At 42.8% G+C, this 21,809-nt stretch overlaps 1 protein-coding gene across 3 annotated transcripts in view; it reads left to right on the top strand.

Moving 5' to 3' along the window:
• The window catches only part of LOC144784606 (ATP-binding cassette sub-family B member 5-like), a 1,313,284-nt gene that overhangs the window by 313,175 nt on the left and 978,300 nt on the right, over nucleotides 1-21,809 (top strand). Inside the window, exon 1 of one of the 3 annotated variants that reach the window (XM_078663516.1) lies at nucleotides 16,393-16,532. The exons of 1 other annotated variant lie outside the window; for it this stretch is intronic. The gene's annotated coding sequence lies outside the window, so the exon portion shown is untranslated. Of the gene's footprint in view, nucleotides 1-16,392; nucleotides 16,533-21,809 lie in introns of those variants that run through there. One more of the 3 variants, XM_078663520.1, reaches the window with a different exon arrangement.

Below are 21,809 nucleotides of genomic sequence, written 5' to 3' on the forward strand. Positions count from 1 at the left end.
GATGCGGCGCCCTTGTCGGAGCTCCAGGGCGGCCAGGCACCACACCAAACCACCAGCCAACACCAGGGTACACCCCCGGCGCACGATATCCACCTCTTGCCGGCAGCCGAGCTCAGCAGCAGGAACCCTCTCCACCACAGCGGCGTTCGCGGGTAGACACGCCCTCTCCAGACCCATCGAGCAACAACGAGTGAGGGAGCAGGTAAAAATAACGCTGATTTTACATACGGTTATTTTGATCGTCAAGCATCTGGGCGCAGAGTTTTCATCTAACTAGCAGTTTTATTAAAAAACCACATTACAAACCGACCTAGTTTGCAATATATTCGCTCCAAACGGGAGCACACAAACAGAGCGCCGCAGCGGCTCAAGTGGCCGCCGCCATGTTTTCCCACTCAGCCAAGGAGACACACCCAACTAATATAGACTTTCACATAGCTAGTAACCAACTAGAGAAGCCGTTTACACAGCAACTGACAAATTGAAACAGATATTCACACAGTTTAGTCACTATCCAATATATTTAGTGAGACACTATAAATTAGTCAAGTAAACAGTCAATCACACTGCTACTAAATACTCCATACAGATATTTATATTTATATATCCACTCATTCTTCAATGCAGATTGCTATATATATAATAAATATTTAAATAAGGAACAAACCACATTCACTGGATGATGTCATCAATGATGTCATCAGTGATGTCACTGACCATGTCATGAATGATGTAATATGTGACATCATCAGCAGTGGATTGTGGGTGCACGAGTTACAGTTAGTACAACTAACTATAACGGAGGAATTTCTATGGTTGTGTACGAGTGAAATGTCCAGATAACTATAACACCCCTAAAGCCTATGTTTTTTTCAGTGAATGTCTAAGGTTTTTTAAATGATAATTCCTAACTATAACCTGTCTGAAACATATGGTTTTTTCAGTGAATTTTAAAGGTTTTTTGAATGATAATTCCTAACTATAACATATGTGACACCTATGTTTTTTCACTGAATATATATATATACATATATACATATATCAACAAAACAGTTCGCCTTACCCGAGCCTCTATGATGACGGTGTACGCGCAGCGGGGCCGCGAGTCCCAATGAATCCTTCCAAATGCTGCGATCAGTCACAACGAGCAGCAAAACCGCCGACCAAACATATTGCGAAGAAATGACTTTATTTCAATGGAGGCACAACACACTACGTGTTTCGGAGCCCACACTCCTTGCTCACGGGTAATCAATGTTGTGATATTGCACTTTTTTTTTAAAACACACCATGTGGAATTTGAATAAACATTGAAAACAGACTTTCGCGTTCAGATTTGAGTTATGTTTTCATCACTCCGATATAGCGGTTTACATGAACCCGCAGAGAAGATTTTCACTTATTATTTGAACTTTAACGACAAGTGGGATAAACTTAAAAAAAAATACATTCACATTTCAAGGCATACACCGCATGGTCAGTTGTACAAGACACATGCTTAGTAATTTGTAAATAGTTTACAGATAGGTGACAGTTTAACTTCTTTACAGTTGCTACTGTATTTACAGGCCTTACAGCATCCACAGATGTAAAATCCTTGATTCTGTTTTTCTGGGGTTCTGGTGTTGTGAGAGATTTACAAATGGTATCTTTCAGTGACCGTGCTTTTCTAAAGGTCATTTGGGGATGTTCCTCTACATAGTTAGCAAGATCCTTATCAGTTTTTAAAACATGCCAAAATGTTACTTAGACACTTTCTGGCCATGATAGTTGGTAATGAATCTCGTCTTCTGTTCATAATTATTGTTAGTGTCAACCTTTGGTATCAGTAGGTCAGATCTAATTCTATTCTCGACTTCCAGACTTCCTTTTTTAATCGTAGATTTTGTATGCCCTCTTTCTAAGAAATGTTTGGTCTTACAGGTTTCTTCCCTCAGGAAACTTTTCCTCTGAGCTACAATCTCATTTGGCTCGAAGTAATTCACCTAATGGTATACTCAGAATAAGACTCTCGGGGTGACAGTTACGGGCGTGTAGTAAACTGTTACCCGCAGTATCTTTATTGTATAACATGCTGTCTAATGAGGACGAAGAACTGTCGATTCACTGAGGGGAATTCAATCACCCATTTTGATAATATGTAAATATCAAAGTATCTGCTCAACATTTTCTCACAAATTGTTTTAACGTAAGATGATGATATTAGAAACCAGTTTTTACCCTCACTGTTTAGCTTAAAGTTCTTTAGGATGTTTTGTTTAAGCACTTCATTATTATTATTACTGAGTATGCATTTGTTAACCAGACTTTTTGAATCTTACACATTAAACAACATGGACAATGACAAGTTGAAGGCAAGAGAGCTGAAAGTATCTATTGGTTAAATATGGACATTATACATGAATCACGAAAGCGTAGTATGTGATGTAACACATGACAATTAATGAAGGTAAAATTGGACATTATGAATTTAGGATAAGCCCACTGGGGCTGCACCTTATGAATTTGTTAAATAGACAGACAAGTCTTCAGTAGACCCACTAAAACTAATAGGCCCACTTGGGCAGGATATGCTTTAATTCTAACATCGTTCTGGATACATGCCCACTGTGGCAATTATTGTTGTAAATAAGAAGTGAAAATAATCTGCGCGGGTAAATATAAACCGCTATATTTGAGTGATGCCAACATAACTCAAATCCGAACGCGCAAGTGTGCAATGTCACAACATTGATTACTCATGAGCAAGGAGCGTGGGGTCCAAAACACGTACAGTGTTGTGCTACCAATTAAATAAAGTAATTTCCTTGCAATAAGTTTGGTCCGTGGGTTTTCTGTTTGCTGTGACTGCAGGAAGCGAACAATGGCTCTGCTACTATCACTCATGGAGAAAAATACTTTTTCAATTAAGGCCCCTATAGTGAGCTACCCATTAAATGTGACATAGAAATAGAACTCAAATTCAAAAGGGGGGGGGGAATTAATCAATCCCAATGAAAAGGTCTGCTCCCAAAAATAAAAATATATATATATATATTTATAATAAAGTTGATAGTGTATCCACACACAAAATACAACAAATCATTGATAACATATATAAGTCACATCACATTACAAACATAGGCAAGTGTGATTATTACATAAATATGCACATCACAAAAACATTACAATATACACAAATACAAGTGATGATATACAGCATTAGAATCTTCAGATCACGTCCTATTCTTAATTTTTAATCATATGTCAAATCATCAGAGTTGAATTGTACAGTCAGTTTTTTGACATTGAGTGAGACATTTTAATAAACACGTCTACGTTTCGACCCCTCCTTATGTCGCATAAACTTGATAGGGTACCGGGTGACCTTTTCCGCTCTCAGCCAAAGATCTGGGCTCCGTACCTAACTGTATTGTTTAATGCAGTCCTACTGGGGGCAAAGATACCTGACACCTGGGCGGGGGCCGAGATCGTCCCCATTTTTAAGAAGGGGTGCCCTTTGGAGCCGTCAAATTATAGACCAATCAGTCTCTTGGATACTACCCAGAAACTGATGGGCCGGATACTCCTGGATAGAATACTGGGATGGGCGGAGGAGCATGAAGTAATGACTACCCTTCAGGCCGGCTTTAGATCAGGGATCTCGACCATGGATCAACTCTTTAGGCTGCAGGTCCTTTTCTGGAAGACCGTAAGTGTCGAGGGTTGCAGCCTCCACCTGGTCTTCGTTGACCTGCGGGCCGCTTTCGACCTTGTGCCGAGGGAGAGTTTGTGGAGGGTCTTAAAAGATCTTGGCCTTCATCCCTATCTATTGGAGGTCTTGAAGCGGTTTCATGAAGGGAACTATGCCCGGGTGAGGTGCGGGAGGAACGGGGAACTATCTGCGCGTTTCCCTGTAACTAGAGGCGTACGCCAGGGCTGCGCCCTGGCTCCTACGCTTTTTAGTCTATATATAAATGGCCCTGTGGGGGGAACTAGATAGAGTCAGGGATAGCGATGCCCCTTGGTTGGCGTCAGGTTGGGTGCCTGCTCTGATGTTCGCAGACGACACCTTATTGTTGTCGCGAACATCAACAGGCATCCAGCGGGTTCTGGACGGTTTTGTTTCATTCTGCGCCTCGCGGGGACTTGAGATTGATCTAGATATAACTAAATATATGATCTTCGGTCCCCCGAAACGCACCCGCCCTAGCCCTACACTAAACGGCACCCCGCTCAAAAGGGTGAGAACCTTTGTATACCTGGGGGTCACCTTGACTGAGGACTTTGGTTGGGGCCCCCAGGTAGCCAAATCTACCCAAAAGCTCTCACAGATTCTAGGGGGCATAGGCAAGTTCCAGCGGACAACGCAATTTAAGCCAGTCTCCCCAGCGCTTGAAATCTATAGTGTTCAAGTTAGACCTGCCATAACCTACGTTGCAGAACTTTGGGGACATTCGAGCATAGCAAGCCTTCTCAGGGTTGAACGGGCCTTTATGAGGAATCTGATTGGTCTACCCCAAAGCACCCCGCTCATACCCTTGAGATTTGACCTAGGTGTGGAGCCCATCTCTGAACTATTAGCGGCCCGACCCCTCCTGTGCTGGAGAAGGCTCTGGACAGTACCTGAGCTTGCGGACTACAGAGCTGAGTTCGCTGCTGTCTGGGGGCCGTTGAAGAGTAAGAAAATATCCTGGTTGCTCCACATTAAAACTATTGCCTATCAAATAGGAATGCCCCAAATATGGGAGACCCCGGCGGAGAGTTGTCCAGTGGTGCGGAGAACTGAGCTGCTGGCCTCTCTGAGGCACTACAACCTAAGTTTGCTGCACCGCTTGCCAAGTATGGGCAGGTTGTCTTCAAAATTTTTGCAGGTAAAACTCGTGCCCAGAAGGGAGGAATTTCTGGACCAAATAGAACCTCCCCTTGCAAGAAAACTATATACACAATTAAGGCACGGTTGCCTGCCACTTGGGACACTGACCTGCAAATGGGCAGGTCAAGAGGAGGGAATCTGCCCTGTCTGCAACAATAGCAAAGAAGACATTGCCCATGTTTTGTTCTTTTGCCCTGTTTATAGTGCAATTCGGAGAGCTTGGCTGGTACCACTATGTAAAAATTTGGGACTAAAACATTGTGCTCAAGCTGTTAGAATTTTAAAATATGATACATCCCCCCTCATTGTGTTTTCGGTCTCCCGCTTTTTGTACGGCATGTGGCGTAGAAGGTCCACTTTGATTAATTGTGACTGATTATAATGATGGCCATTATTCGTTTGATAACTGACTGTATAATAATGTTTTAACTGTTGGTTCTTAATTATTTATGTATTTTATTGTATGTGCATATTTTATCTGTGCTTTTATGGTCGTCGACCGAAATAAAGTTATCACAAACGAAAGCATAAACTTGATTTGTCAGTCTGGGGTCTTCATCAGGACTACATAAAAGTGTGTGCAACCATATTAAAGCGAATGTAGCATCTTCAATCATCCATAAATCATATGAAGGTAACCCTGAATGTAACCCAACTTCGTTCACCTTCTCGGTGTTTGTATCAACAATCCAAGTTACAAAACCAGGGCACAATCAGGCCATCAATCTCCATAAAGAACAGCATAATAATCACTGTCTCTCTGGTTGTGTATGCCTCTACACACTGCATATCTTCCTATCCGACCATCCTGAGTGAATCCTCAATTCAATTTAGAGAATCAATGAGGCACTTGTATTACAGAAGATTGTAGTTCTACTCCCAACTCAATTAGGTTGTCAAAAAACAATCCAGTCAACCTTGGGCGTAAAGGCTATCACCTCAAGCAAAAAAACAATGTGGTATTACTCTCAAATCCGTTTGCTAAGGATGACCAATCGAGCCATTCGGGGGCGCAAGGGCTGTCACCAAGAGCTTCAATTGCTCACCGCCATCCAACACGCCAACAATGGTGCATGTGACTGATCACAGCGTTTGGAAGGATATATATATATATATGTATATATGTGTGTGTGTATACATATATATATATATTCACAGAAAAAACCATAGGTTATAGACCATATATAGTTAGGAATTAGCATTTACAAAACCTTGAAAATTCACTGAAAAAAACATAGGTTATAGACCATATATAGTTAGGAATTAGCATTTAGAAAACCTTATTTTACTCACACAAAACCATTGAAATTCCATATATAGTTAGTTGCACTAACTATATATCGCGCACCCGCAATCCACTGCTGATGATGTCACATATTACATCATTCATGACATGGTCAGTGACATCACTGATGACATCACTGATGACATCTCAAATGACATCACTGATGACATCACTGATAACAACATCCAGTGATTTTTTGTTTCTATAAAGTTTAAATATGTCTTACATATTGAAGAATGAGTGGATGTGTAAGTGTCTGGACGAAGGATTTAGTAGGTGCATGACTGACTGTATGAGTGAGTGATTAAATGTGTCTCACTGACTGCATGGGTTAGTGACTAAACTGTCTTAATTTGTGCATCATTATGTCTGTTGTTCTGTAAACTGCTGCATGTGTTGATCAGTAGCTATATGAGTAACTATATGGGTTATTGATTGATTGCCCAAGTATTTGTATGGGAGACTGAGTGTGTGTGTGGCTAGCTGGGAGGTGTGTGACTCTGTGCAGATCAATCTGTACTTGTATCAATGATTGTATAAGAAGGTAAGTATGTGTTAGTATGTGTTTGAAAATGTAAGGTGCTCTATGTTTAACTGTATAGACAAGAAAATGGAAGTGTCATTGATTCTTTACAGGACTGACTAGGTGTGTGAGTAACTCCATGGATGAGTGGCAGACTGTGAGTGTCTGTATAGGTGTATGAGTGCATATGATAGTGTTGTAAAGATGAGTGATTGTATGTATGAATGATTGTATGGGTGAATGAGTGAAGGTGTGTGTAGACGTAGCAATCAGTGAGTGCGTATGTAGTAACTAGTATTGGTGTGTCAATGGTTTCAAAAATTATACTCTCTTTTTAACACTGGGTGAAACCGAGGTTATATTAAAATGTGAGGAGATGCATTGTATTCTCACATGAATGATATCATCAGTGATGCGGTCATTGATGTCAAATGAGATGTCATCAGTGATGTCATCAGTGATGTCATTTGAGATGTCATCAGTGATGTCATCAGTGATGAAATAGACCGCGAGCCGGTAAACGTTTCTTTACCGCAAGTGCCGCGTTAGAAAACAACATCGTGATGCCTCCCGTCCGCATGACGTTTCACGTTGTCGCGTGATACGTCATATGACGTGCTACGTTAGCGAACTGGTACGCGAAGCGAGTCGCAAAGCGCAGGTTTCTGGAAGCAAACCGGGAGGCCCTGCAAAGCGCTTAACGTAAACACAGCAAGTCATGTGACTTGGTAATAACACTTTTCATTGGTTCATTTCACTTTTGGTTTCCTAATGATGTAAGACTAGGTCATATAATCTAAAATGAACACTTTTGATTGGTTGAGAACTCTTGTTTTTCCCAAATGATGAAAATCCCTCCTTCTTTCCTCACTCTGACTTTCATCATTGTGAGAGAAAGACCCTTTGTGATCACTGAGCAATGGCTTCTTTAGTAGCTTCAGCTGGTGCTTCCCCACCACCTCCACCACATCCAAGGAAGAGTGGACCACCTGCTCAAGTTATAATTCAACAAGAAGAAGAGGAACAGGACAACGAGCACGAAGAGAGGCAGTTTTTGCCTGAGCAGCCCAGGACGTCTCACCGGAAAGAAAACTTCATTTGGCAATTTTTTAAAATTCCCAAAGGTCAGAAAAAAGTAAATGCAAGATACGTAACTTGCCTTATATGTCAAGATAGACTGTCCAGAGGAACCGAGAAAAAATACAGTTTAGGAAACTACACAATGCATCGCCATATGACTAGGTGGCATCCTAACAACTACAGTGCTGCACAGTTTCGGAACGACCTAGATAATCTCCCTATTATGGCCAGAAGATCTGTTGTACCGGAAGTAACGGGACCAGAGGGCAGGGAGATGGTGCCAAATATACAAATGAAATTTGGTGAAGTAAAACACATCTGCGTATTTTGCGATGGATTCATTTCCTACGGAGAAAAAAGCATCACTCTGATCAACAGAGCTATTGACTATCATATGCAAGTTTGTACGAAACGCCCAAAATAATAAATACTTCTTTTTTTGTTTTGTTGCTCCTGTTGAGCCCTTTACAATGAATCGTTTTCATTGCCCCCTCCAAGAAAAACCCAAAAAAATATAAAACTGTTCAGAAAAATTCAAAAAAAGTAAAAAAATGTTCCGAAAAATAATAAAAAAAATATAAAACAACAAAAACAATAAAAAAAAAAGTTCTTTTCAGAACTACCTCCCCGTTATTAAAAAATTGGTACAATATTTGGAACTGTGCCAACCTCTATTTCTCTTAGTTCGCTTCCCAGTTCGCTCGCCGGTACGCGAACCAGAAGCGAACCAAAAACAGTAAGTATAAGGGAAGGAAACAGACACTTATGTTAAAAGAAAGACAGCTATAGGGGAGTAAACTAGAGATACTATTACCCGTAATCCACTGCTGATGATGTCACATATTACATCATTCATGACATGCTCAGTGACATCATCAGCAGAGGATTGCGGGTTTTTTGGCAACGTGCCTTATCCACGGTTTAATAACGCTGCCTTTTGCTTTATATAAGTTTTCAAATTGTATGAAATATATACCAATAGGTCGTTATGAACCTTTAGGTAGTGCTTTTCTTCATGAGGTCTGGTCGCTTCCATACACATACAGATGTTTCAAAGATGATCAAGAAGTTTATCTGAATGGAGAGGAATGCACTGAGACGCCAGATCATTCACTAATGTGTAGGCACATACAGTTACACGGTTCATGCAACAAACACCGACCAAATATGGCTTGCGTGTTGCAAGGCACGCCAGTTCCTGCTATCATCCCCTCGTTCAAGTTGTTGGAAAATGGTAGTTATTTGATGCTCAATAATGAAGATTGTTCTGAGTTAATTAAAAGTATTCCTTTTATCGTAACAGTAAGTGAACGGGTTATTTGCTGCAGAAATGTTCTATTTCCTCCCACACATGAACATAGGGAGTTTTCAATCTGGCCACAAATACCAACCTTGGGACAGATTTCAACGGCATGGCAAGAATAAGAGCTCTTTTGTCTCAGAGAGAGGTGGCCTTGAGTTCGGCCCGTGAAACTTTCGTGCTTCACATAGCGAACACCCGTACAGAGGTGCAGACCCTTTTCAATTCAGATTTGCCTTTCAATTTCAGCAAGATAGTTCCGACTATCTTTAACGCATCCTCCACAAAGACCCTGGCGCACTTTTTTAAAGTTGTTACCAGTGGTCTCGTGACTTCATTTGAGAAAATCTTTGGAGTCATCCCTGCTTCCTTTCATTCTATTTTCTCCACTCTGGTTCGTGGATTGGCATTTTTACTTGCATTACCAGCGGACGCTCTTGTGCTTTTTTACATTTTTAAATATGGATGTCCCTCCTATGCAACCTCCCACCCTGCAGCTGCTGACACTGTTCCGCAATCGCATGCTAGAATATTATTGCACAATGCCGTTGGCGATATTAAGCACGGCATATGGATTATCTTTTCGATTCTCCTACTTCACCTGTGTCCAGCCTGTATTTCACTGCCTGACCTGTGATTTCGATTGGGCCATTGATTTGTGTCTCTGCGGACCGGTTTCTCCTGACGTCGACTTTAATCAGCTGATGACTCCTATCATTACTCACGAGTTGGTTTGTCCTGGCGAAAGGATTATGGCTGTGGCATTGATGCATGGACTACTTGGTCCCTGGAATTTACTGGCGGCAGCACAGTCTTTCTTGGAACAGAGCTTTCTTGAAAACCCACCGAGCTGTCCTCTGATGGTGATAGAGGATCCGGTGCTGGGAGAGCACGTATGTTCTTTTCCGCTTTTAAATTGGATGGCTGAACTGTTTTCGGATGAAGACGGTGACTTCCTATTGGAGGCTGTTGCAGCTTATTTTGCATACACAGTTATGTCATAGACCTTTTTCATGTTTGATATGCTGAGTACTAGCATTTCATTGACAATTCATTGACTTATTTGTCAAGTTTTTATTATTTACCTTGCCTATTGGCTTAAGACTCGATAAAGTACTTGGCTGTTTTATTTTTCTTTAGCATTAAATTTTCCTAGTTTTTAATGCTTTACCTTGCGGACCGTCCACATATAAATTTGCAATCTGCTCTCATGAGATGGCACTTCTATTATCTTATTCAGTTCGTTTCCGGATCATGGGGAGGTGTCATCTAGGTCCTGGATATCTTTACACCGTGTTAAGTTAGCATGGGCTCATTACCGGTTTAAACGCCATTTTTCCTTTTTTGCAACTTCTGCACACGACACTTAGTTGTTGCTTTAGCTTTCCACCTAGTAGTTCATCGTGGTTTACATGAGAATAATATGTTATTGCTCTACTATCTGCTTTGCTTGTTAAACTATATCTGTACAGCGAGTGCTAAAGTTTCAAGAACAACACGATACAGAATTGTTATGAGGTCTGATCTCCACGACTTCATACTCATAACATAAGTGCAACTTCTGCCAATTCTGGGCATGAGACGGGTTTTATATTGCTTTGCCGAACACACATACACAACAGTTGATGTGGTTCACATGAAGAGAGAGCTGGTGTATGCTGATGTGATTCCTTCAAATCTAAGACACTAAAGTATGGGCACGCCCTAAACCAACACAAAGAGACCTTCTTAGCAAATAATATAATATGTGTATTAGGGAGGGTGAGATATAAGCAGCCGCGGGCCGTGGAGGGAGTTACGGTGAGGCAGGGAGGCGGGGAGGGGGAGAAGCAGGGTGGAGCCCTCTCTACCTTGCCCCTCCCCCTCCCCGCCTCCCTGCCCCACCGTAACTCCCTCCACGGCCCGCGGCTGCTTATAAGTGTTGCTAACTCTTATTCATTTACAGCATGTTAACATACTGTCACCATTCGCTTTTTATGTACTAGTAACTATGCTGGTAATTTTGCTACTGATAATATGTGTACTTGTATTCTCCACCCTGCTTCTCCCCCTCCCCGCCTCCCTGCCTCACCGTAACTCCCTCCACGGCCCGCGGCTGCTTATAAGTGTTGCTAACTCTTATTCATTTACAGCATGTTAACATACTATCACCATTCGCTTTTTATGTACTAGTAACTATGCTGGTAATTTTGCTACTGATAATATGTGTACTTGTATTATCTAAGATACTACGCCTGAGAAGACGGCATTAGTAAATAAACATTTCAAATACACATGTGTTCTTCTTAACTCCATGTTCTGGTTTCTAAGAAATATATAACGACCGACTGTTCATGAGTTCCACGTATCCTGAGGTACTATAAGTTCATATTCTGGATTGTCTAAACATTGAGAGTTTGTTATATCCAATGTGACACTGTACCTAGCTTGCTAAGGAGTTTTTGATTACTAACGTGAGTTTTGGGACACCCTAATTCGCCGAGGTTCCAATCCTCTGTCCACAGTTCTGTGTGAGAACAGAAACCCTGCGACAGGGGCACCCCCGACCCTTGCTGGAGCTTCATCACACTTGCGATACAACTCCAGCAATGCGCCACCTTTACGGCACAGATACATCACGCATCTGTGCTGTTTTTGCCCCATGATGCGCCGCATTGTAAATGCAGCACACCATAGGTGACGGAACAGCGGCACAGAATGACTAACACATCCCTGGTGATGCGCCAGTCATCATAAATGTATCCCTATGCTTCTTATCTTGTTAGAGATGAACCGCCATATGTATCATCAAAGTTTTTTGCATTTCCTAAATAGCGAACTTTAAGGAATAAATAGCGATTCTTTACCATTCCTAGTTTGCGATTAGCTATTTGCTAATTACAAATTACCCATTCATTTCCTTCATTTCCATAGGGCGGTTGGACTCACTTTTAGCTCGAACGGCTGAATGGATTTCCACGAAACTTGGCAAAATTGTAGGGACTGGTAGCCCGATGTGCCTTTGCTATGTCTCAAGATATATGCTCCAGTGGTTTTTACGAAAATTAACTTTGAAAAATATATATTGGGCTACATTGGCCTATATATATGTTGGAGCCCAAATGTAGCCCAATGTAGCCCAATGAAGCCCAATGTAGCCCAAAGATGGCCGCCAGACACACAAAAAAACAAATGTAGCCCAAATATCAGCCAGATGTAGCCCAACTATAGCCCAGTGACAGAATGACCAATCAGCTTCGCAAACCTCCGTTACGCGAAGCGGAGCGCTGTTACAGATATATATCTTTTTTTGAACGTTAATTTCTCAAAATCCACTGGAGCACATATATTGAGACCTAGCAAAGGCACATCGGGCTACCAGTCCCTAATATTTTGCCAAGTTTCGTGCAAATCCATTCAGCCGTTCGATTATTATTATTATTATTTTTTTTTGCCCCGCGGGGCCCTTTTAAAACCTCCACATCAAACCTAGGCGGTCAGCGAGGATCTACTATGCCCCCTTATAGTTATTTCCCCCTTTGTTTTGACCTCCTCTTGTCTCTCGATCCTACCGAGAGACAAGATGGCGTGGTCCGCTGTTACAGATATATATCTTTTTTTAAACGTTAATTTCTCAAAATCCACTGGAGCACATATATTGAGACCTACAAAAGGCACATCGGGCTACCAGTCCCTACAATTTTGCCAAGTTTCGTGCAAATCCATTCAGCCGTTCGGGCTAAAAGTGAGGCCAACCGCCCTATGGAAAACTCAATGTTAAAAACACGTTTTGGGACCCCCCTTTTTTCTCGGCCCCCCCTTGACGAACCCCCCCCAAATTTTCAAGGGCTGCTCAGAAACAAAATGTGCCATTTTCCTGAAAATTTCAGCCAATTCCGTCCACAAACGCCAAAGTTATTAGACATAGAATTTTCAAAAATCCCATAGAGAAAAAATCCTAACTATATATACCTACTGGCGACCGCCAGTAGGTAATATATATATAGATATATATATAGATATAGATATAGATATATAGATATATATATATTGGTCGATAGAAGGTAGTTATAGTTAGGTCTGCTGTTCCATAGATAGAGCTTTTATTGGTTTGTCAATAACTTTGGCCCAATTTGACGAATCTCCACAAAGCTTTAAAAAAAAGAAATCACCCACTGCTGCTCCTTCCTGGAAAGTTTTGGGGTGATCCACCAACTGGGCATTGAGAAAAAAAGGTGGTCTGAAAACGCAAAATCTCCACACATTTTCCATAGACTCATTTAAGAGCGATTTTAGCAAAAACTGCTGAACGGAATTGCACCAAATTTGTCAGCAAGCTAGATCTCGGACTGCAGATTGTGCTTTTTCTGATTTGATGTAAATCCAGTCAATGTTTTTGAGATATTAACAGTCTAAAATAATTGAATATTTTGGCAGTTTGGTTCCAGAGAGAGCGCAAAATCGAAAAGAGGCCTAGTTTTCCCATGAGCCTTCACGCTTTTGTGGGAGCAAGAGATTCCTGTGAGTCTCGCATGAGCCATCACTCTAATTGGCTGGCTGTTGGAATGTTAGAAATTAAATGGCAGCCATTTCTGTTTACTGAGAAATTGGAGATGTTGTGGAAATTAAATAAAAAAGCTATATAAGGGGGCAATAGAAAGGCATGCTGTCCCCCTAGATTTAGAGAGGAGGTGTCTAAGGGATAAGAAATTTGAAGATAATAAATGTAATTTGTTTTTAACTAATTTATACAATCTCACAGCACCGTTACTGGATCATGAGTAGTAAAAAGGAATAAATCTGTTGTCAGTACTCTCTATTAGTGGGAATACATATTATGGTCCTTGTTTTTGAGAGTAAATGTGCTTAGAAGGTTAATTTCTTTTTTTAATGTTATGTACTTGCAAGACTTTCGTAGACTGTGAACAGTAGGAAGGAGTAGGTGATGTTTGAATACACTCTGCTATGCACACTTGTTACTGTATGAAGGAGTCAGTGTTTAGCAGATTCTACTCTTTAAGCTCATTGGTTTGACATGAGTTGTGAGTAGAGTTAAGGCTCATCTAACCACCCTATTATGCAGAATCATCATCTGAGATAGAGGTCTGAAAGAAGAGCCAAGTCCCTCCCCACACACTACTACGCACACCCATCTTTACAGAGAGAGAGGTCTCACCAGAGAGGCCAGTCCCTCCACACACCCTACTACACACACTAATCATCTGAGAGAGAGGCTTGAAAGAAAAAGACAGTCCCTCCCCACACCCCACTATGCAAACCTGTAATCTGAGAGAAAGGTCTGAAAAGAAAGGCTAGTCCCTCTCCACACCCTACTATGCACACCTATCATTACAAAGAGAGGTCTCAGTGGAGAGGCCAGCCCCTCCACACACCCTACTAAGCACACACGTCATCTGAGAGAGCGGTCGGAAAGGAGAGGCCAGTCCCTCCAAACACCATACTATGCACACCCGTCATCTGAGAGAGGTCTAAAAAGAGAGAGCTGTCTCTCCCCACACCCTACTATGCACACCATTCATCTGAGAGAGAGGTCTGAAAGGAGAGGCCAGTCACTCCACACACCCCACTACGCACAACCGTCATCTTAGAGAGAGGTCTTCACAGAAAGGCCAGATTTTCTACACACCCTACTACGCACACTCATCATTGTGAGAGTAATGACACCTCAAAAAAAATTGCTAGTGACGTGTCTTGATATCAGAGTTACAATAAGTGAGAAAATAAACAATTTCTATTGAACATTTATCTGTTTAATACTCAAACACATTTTACAAAGATTTTGCAAACTGTGAACCATATCCTGTTTTGTTACAATTAAAAAAACATTTGTTTACTAAAATATTATCAGAACACAACATATATTATAGTAATTCCACCAAACATACACTCACAAAATAATCAATTTACTTAGAAATAATTCACTGTAAAAAACAAATGTTAAATTAATGTTATAGTTAGGGGAAATTTTCAGTGACAACAATAACGTTTTTAACAAGCAAAAAAGAACACAGAAATTCAACATTTATAGTTTGCAGTGCTAACTATAACTTGTGCCCCCGCTATGCCCTGCATGTGACCTCACATTTGACATCACACATGACATATTCTATGACATCATTTATGATATCCCTGATGACATTTCAAATGACATCATCCAATGAGTGTGCTCATTTGTTTTATAGTTTAGAACCGCTGCCATGCACGACCAAAGGTGGTTGCTCGGCAGGGGTATGGTGTTGGTTTTTTTTTTATACATTGGGCGGTGGTTACGCAACGATGGTTGTATTAACGTACGGTAATTATATATTACTTTACTTCAAAAAATATATAGCAAGTCACTGAAAAAAAAAAGGTTACGGGGACATTATATTTAGGTTCACGTTTTACCCACACAAAACCATAGAAATTCAGCAGCTATAGTTATATATACAGTTATACTTATCTGAAGAAACTATAACTTGGGCTATTAAGTAATTTTAGGCTACGAGTTATAGTTTCTTAACATAAGTATAACTTATTTCTATGGTTTTGTGTGGGTGAACGTGAACTACAACATACTGTTTACAACCTGAATAAAACTATGTTTGCCTCCGATGATTTTACCTGTCATTAATTGTGAGTATCTGCTCTCTTGTATTTGATTTTGATACTTAACTGTGGTCAGGCGCTGATTGTTATCCATGACTGCCTTACTGTTCGCTTGTAAAGTGCTCCAGTGTCATCAGAACCATTAACCCACATCTTGTGCTGGATACAGAAGACAATTCAGCCTTTATTGTAACGAGACAATTAATAATGCTTTAGTATGTTCCATGATACCCTTCGACATGCGAAGAGAGTTGCCTGGGGTGACTGGACACATAATTGCAAACAGTGAATGCTGACACGGCTACCAGCACTGTGAGTGAGGTTAAAGTAAAAGACTGGTCTATGTATGTGATTGGTCTCTGTAATGGGTAAGAGTTCATATTTAAAATGTTTTTTTTTTTAAATATTTGTTCTCCCTGCAAAGCATTTAATCATTTCCAAGTGCAACCTAACAGCAGGGTACGACTGTCAGAATTAAAATAAGAACAAATACGATCAGGAAACATTGGCTTCCTCTTAAAAGGGAAAGTTAAACCTTTTCAGAACCTTGTATTTAATATATCGACCATTAACTTTACGAATTAGAAAAACATTGCATCGTCATGCCAGGAGTCAGATTCGACAAACGACCTTTAATTTTAGCTAATGGCAAAACAGTACTGCACCGAAACGTCATGGTGCCAATTACTAACTGCGCATGCGCAGCATCATGTTGCCCACAGCTAAAGTATAAAGTGCACTGGTCATTGAACCAACTTTTTATGGCTCACGGTAGATAACAGGGAGTTGGATGTCGCAACTTCACGCGCGATGCATTAAGAAGGTTGGGAGTTGATGCTGAAGTCTCTTTTGGCCTTAACAGATCGAGAAGGAGGCAGCTGGGACATTTTTGGAGAAGCTGGTGAGTACATATAAAAGGGTTGGGACCCCTAATGTATTAGGAATCCGAGAAAAACATCATTTTGTAAACATGCTACAGTCCAATACATCAGAACTCGCCCCTCAAGTCCTCTTCCTGAATGTCTACCTATTTCCCTCCATTATAGATTCAATGTGTATTTTGACACTTTCAAGCTGCCTCATGAATGGGATTAAGTAGATCTGACGGTGTCTGTGAGGCATGGTGACAGCAGAGAGGGTGGAGTTGCACTGTTTGCAAATATGCTGTGATTTATTTCTGAATTGGGAGTTTATCAAAACACACTTTTCACAAATGTTTGCTAGGGATCAAGTACAACGTTTTAAGTGTAGTGTGATCACGGAGTGATCAGCATTGTGTATCACTTTTAAGCTTTTTAATCTTTGTCAATCACTGTAATGGCATTAATAATTTGTGGATCCTCAAAAAAGTATGCGATTAGTAAATGTTGGCAAAATTCATATTTTTTAAATGGCAGTGGCAATTCAAAAGAGAATTTTAAAATGGTTTATGATGCTATCATCTGATGGTGGTTAGACACTAAGAATTCCTTTTTGACTTATTATTAGCGTGTGAATGAGTATGCATGTTCCATGACAGGTCAGCTTTTTATACTGAACATAACATATGTTTTCATTTTTAAATTGATTGACCTCAACGTGAAAAATGTATAAAAGAAGGCTCAGAAATGCAGGGGAAACAATGAGGTGCACACGAGGGGAAGTGTTTAAAGTGAAAGAAATAGAATGAAATTGGAGAGTGAGAGAATAGGATTTCGGACAGACTGTACATAGCAAAGAAGCATCATATGCCGCTCAGATTTCATGCTGCACACACACTACTTTGTTACTATTGTAATTAATTTTAATATTATTGCTGTTCTTGGTAGTAGTGGTACATGTGGTAGTATTAGTAGTGGTAGTCGCTGTCGTGCTAGGAGTAATAAGTGAGGATGTAGGCAATATCGCTCCATGTCAGACCCCGTTTAGGGAGCCATGGGTCAAGCAGGGGTTACTGGGCCTCAGCCATGTGGCCCGGGGTCAGTTACCTCTGATGACCGGAAGTCCCAATTGTTCCAAGTGCAACCCCTTCTGCACTTGACTCTCAGTGGTAGTGATGTTGAGTAGTCACGTACTTCTCAGGGCGGTAGAGTGGAGGTGCTTCAAGTTTAGGACTCCACAATCTCCCAGCACTGCAATAACTAACATTTCCAATCCAGTGCTTGTCTTTGCTGAAAAGAAAGTACTGTAATACACACAGCAAATGTAATACTACACAGTACAACATACTGATATGTGCCTTCCACTAGCACTAGGTAACTGTACTCAGGGATCTGTAATTCCCCACTCTTCCTCCTCCCCTGTTGCTGGGTTTTATCCTGTATGTGTGCAGGTGAATGTATTAGGCACATGAGCAGCACTACCCTAACTCTAGAGTTCATGTGTTCAGTTGCACTTAATAGTCCCAAAATATTGTTCATCTGAGTACTGCAGAGTTTCGTCGAGTTATGTACACAGTATGGACCCACTGCATATGCCTGGCTCTCCCTCCCTCTTTCAGGAAGAAAAGCTGCACGAAAGTGATTTATTAACTGAAGTGGATGGTAGTCAAGCAAAGTAATGAAGTCACTCTCCTGTTAGGTCCAGGTAAAGTTTTTAGTAATTAAAACTGGAGCTCAACCCCTGGTAGTTATGGCACATAGCAGACAGATTTAACTTAGAGAAAATGTGTGAGGGATTTAGAAATACCAAATTAGTTAAAAAGTAAAAAACACAACACAATAAAAATCTCCCTCAAATTTACAAAAAAAGAGGAAAGTTTAATAAACAAAAATGCACCAAATGTAAAGATTTTAATGAGAGGGCCCAGAGAAATGATTTTTTAAAGATTAAAATAGGACAAGTGGTAAGGAAAAGTAAAGCACCAATTGAAAATCCATTCTTGGGACCTCGGTGTGATTTCAGGTCGATCTCAATATAGTGCTGGCCAGATATGCCAAGCAGGCTCGTCCCAGTCAAGGATTTTACATTCTAACTTAGTCTGTGAAATAAAAGTCAAAATCATGCAGCACAGCAAGGTTGCAGACTATGTACTAGGAAGTCCTTTCAAAGCCAGATAGCTATTGGACGACATCCCGCTGAAGCTATTGATTTTTACAGAAAAGCTTTAAGAAAAGCTTAGGCAGGAAATATTCAAATTTTAAGTCCAGTGAAGTCCTCTCATTGTTTGAATACTTTCGGCATCTTTTCAGTTTCTAAGTTCGAGCTTGGTCTATCTTATAGAGCTCAGAATCCTTCATTGGAGTAGGCAGCAGGTTGTTTCCTGGAAGGTCACAATAAAGTTGAATAAGCTTGCCACAAGGATCTGTTGAACAGCTACATCTGAAAGAGACCTTTAATTATAGATTCCTTACCTTAGAATTCCCCCCAGGTGTCAGACTGGATCCTGTGGTGTTGTCGGTCGACTCAGTTGCGTCCGTCGTCGGCATCATGGTCCCCAGGATTACGTTGCAAAGTCTACTTAGATGCCCTCCCTGCTCGCTAACGTCAGTTGTTTCTTTTTCCACACCAGCCTAGCGAAGATCTAAAGAGAGATACCCCTTGGTAATTTTTTGACTAGCTTTGTCTTGACTTTTCTCAACTTCTTTTTTGAGTCTATCGACTCCTGGTGTACGAGGGATGTCCCATCGTCGGACCGGGTTTAAACTGTGCAAGGCCTGTAAGGGCCTGATGTCCGTTACGGACCCCCACCTCGTCTGCCTTTGGTGCCTGGAGCGTGATCACGACCCAAAGTCATGCTCCGACTGCCGGGTCATGAATCCGAAGTCTTTGCAGGAGTAGTCCTGAAAGCTCTTGGAGGACTAGTAGTCGGTTCTGCATCACTCGAGGTCCCGGTCGAGAGGAAGGTCTCTGTACCGGTCGCGGAGCCACCATCACCATTCGTCATCCAAGTCTTCTAGATCATCAGGTAAGTCGAAGGAGAAGAAGAAGGCGAAAAAGCAGCATCGCTCTTCGCCTTCTCCACGTCCGTCGGCCGACGTGACACGGGACCCGGAGCGTGGTAGCTCTCCAGCTCCGTCTTCAGAGCCTGTTCCTGGGACAGCTCCATGCTTCCCTCCTTTGCCCAGAGCCGGAGCATCCCCTGCTCAGCTTCAAGCTTTCTACGAAGTGCATCACAGCATCTGTGAGCAGCCCGATGCTGCCGGAGGGCCTTCGCTGCTGGTGGCTCCAGCCCTGGCGCCAGAGGCCCCCTGAGAATCCAGGCCTGGATCTGGAATAACGCTGGTCGACCTCACAGTACCTCGCCCGGCACCGATTCCAGTGACACCCCCGACGCCAGTCGTTCCCCCGACGGGCGCTGACCACAGCCTCACCGCCGACTTGGACACAACGCTGGGCCGACGTTGCTCGGCGTTGGTACCGGCGCCGGAAGGTACGTTTGTGCCTCTGTCATTCCGGGTGTTCCTTTCAGGCCTTAATGCAACCAGAGGAGGGTGAGGAGGACTGGGAGGGGTCTGTGGACCCTTTGGCTGGCCAACTTGAAGAGCCAGACTGCCAGTGGTTTGGATACCTCCTCAGACCTTGGCATGCTCTCCCCCCTACCATGGCTACGAAAGAGGGAGCCTCATATGCAGTGGTGTTGCATAGGGTGGCTGAGGCCGTGGGCCTGGAGCTTCTTACAGTGGTAGTCAGGACTAACCTCCTTACAGAGGTGCTTCAACCAACTGCAGCCTCTTCGGAGCCCCTTCTGCCTTTTAATGAAGCCCTCACCGATGTCCTTCTGGGCACCTGGTCCAAGCTCGGCACAGGGACTCCTGTGGACAAGATGATTGCACGACGCCACCGCCCAGCCCCAGGCAACCCACTTTTCCTCTCCTAACACCCGACCCTGAGAGCCTGGTGGTCCAAGCCTCGTCCCTACTGCTCACCCAGATAGGGAATCCAGGAACCTGGACCACCTTGGTAAGAAGATGTTTTCTTCTGCCAGTTTAGCGATGTGGTTGGTGAATACCGCATGCTTCTTGGGCTGTTATACCCATTCAGTGTGGGATACAGTTGTGCAAGTGCTGCCACAGTTCCCGGAGAAGACCCGGGCCGTTCTCACTCACACAGTGGCAGAGGGTAGAGATGCAGCTAAATTCACCATCAGATGTTGGCTGGATACCGTCAACTCTCTGGGCAGAACAGTTTCCACATCAGTAACCCTGAGGCGCTACGCCTGGTTTAGGACATCTGGATTTTCTGGGGATGTCCAATCCACCTTATTGGACATGCCCTTTGATGGCCGTTACCTTTTCAGTGACAAGGCAGACTCGGCACTCAAGCACGTCAAGGATTCTAGGGCTACAGCCAGATCCTAGAGCCTTGCAGCAACGTCTCGCCCCATGCAGTCTGCTTTTTGCCCCTTTCGTGGCTACAGAAGGGGTGCCCCCCACGTTCGACCCAGTCAAGCCACGGGTTCACACAAGCTGCCCAGGCTGTGCGTGGCCGTGGAAATGGGAGGCAGCAACACTGGTCTGGGGTCCTGCCAGCTGAGCCAGTCCACCCATAACCCCTTGCAGCAGCCCACAAACACTCCTAGTCCGACCTTTCAGGGCCACTAGAGACCAGTGAGTAGCAGCATTCGCCATCACCTCCCACACTGGCAAAACATCACGTCAGGTGAGTTTTGAAGATAGTCCAAAGGGGCTACTCCCTCCCTTTCAAGAATACCCCTCCTTCCATGCCACCATGCTTCCATCGCATGTCGGAGCATCACTTGTCCCTTCTCTGCCAGGAAGTTGCAGCTCTCTTGGCCAAGGGAGCTAATGAAAGGGTCCCTGTGCCAAAAGTAGGTTGTGGTTGCTACTACCACTACTTTCTGGTACCCAAGAAGGACAAAGGCCTGCGTCCTATCTTAGACCTCAGGGCCCTCAACCACTTCCTCCAGAAAGGAGAAGTTCAAGATCCTCACATTGGCTCAGGTCCTGTCTGCTCTCAACCCCGGAGACTGGATGGTAGCATTGGACTTCCAGGACCCATACTTCCATATCCCCATCCAGCCAGGCCACAGGTGTTACCTATGGTTCACCAGGGGCCACAAGCATTTTCGGTTTACTGCGCTCCCCTTTGACCTTACCAGTTCCCCTCGGGTGTTCACGAAAGTGATGGCGGTGGTCCCAGCTCGTATGCGCAGATCAGGGGTTCCAGTCTTCCCCTATTTTGATAACTGGCTGTTGAAGGCGTGCTTGCCCCCGGCTGTCGTCTCACTCCTCCAGAC

This window comes from Lissotriton helveticus, chromosome 10 (assembly GCF_964261635.1).
Source record: "Lissotriton helveticus chromosome 10, aLisHel1.1, whole genome shotgun sequence".
Classification (NCBI taxonomy): Eukaryota; Metazoa; Chordata; class Amphibia; order Caudata; family Salamandridae; genus Lissotriton; species Lissotriton helveticus.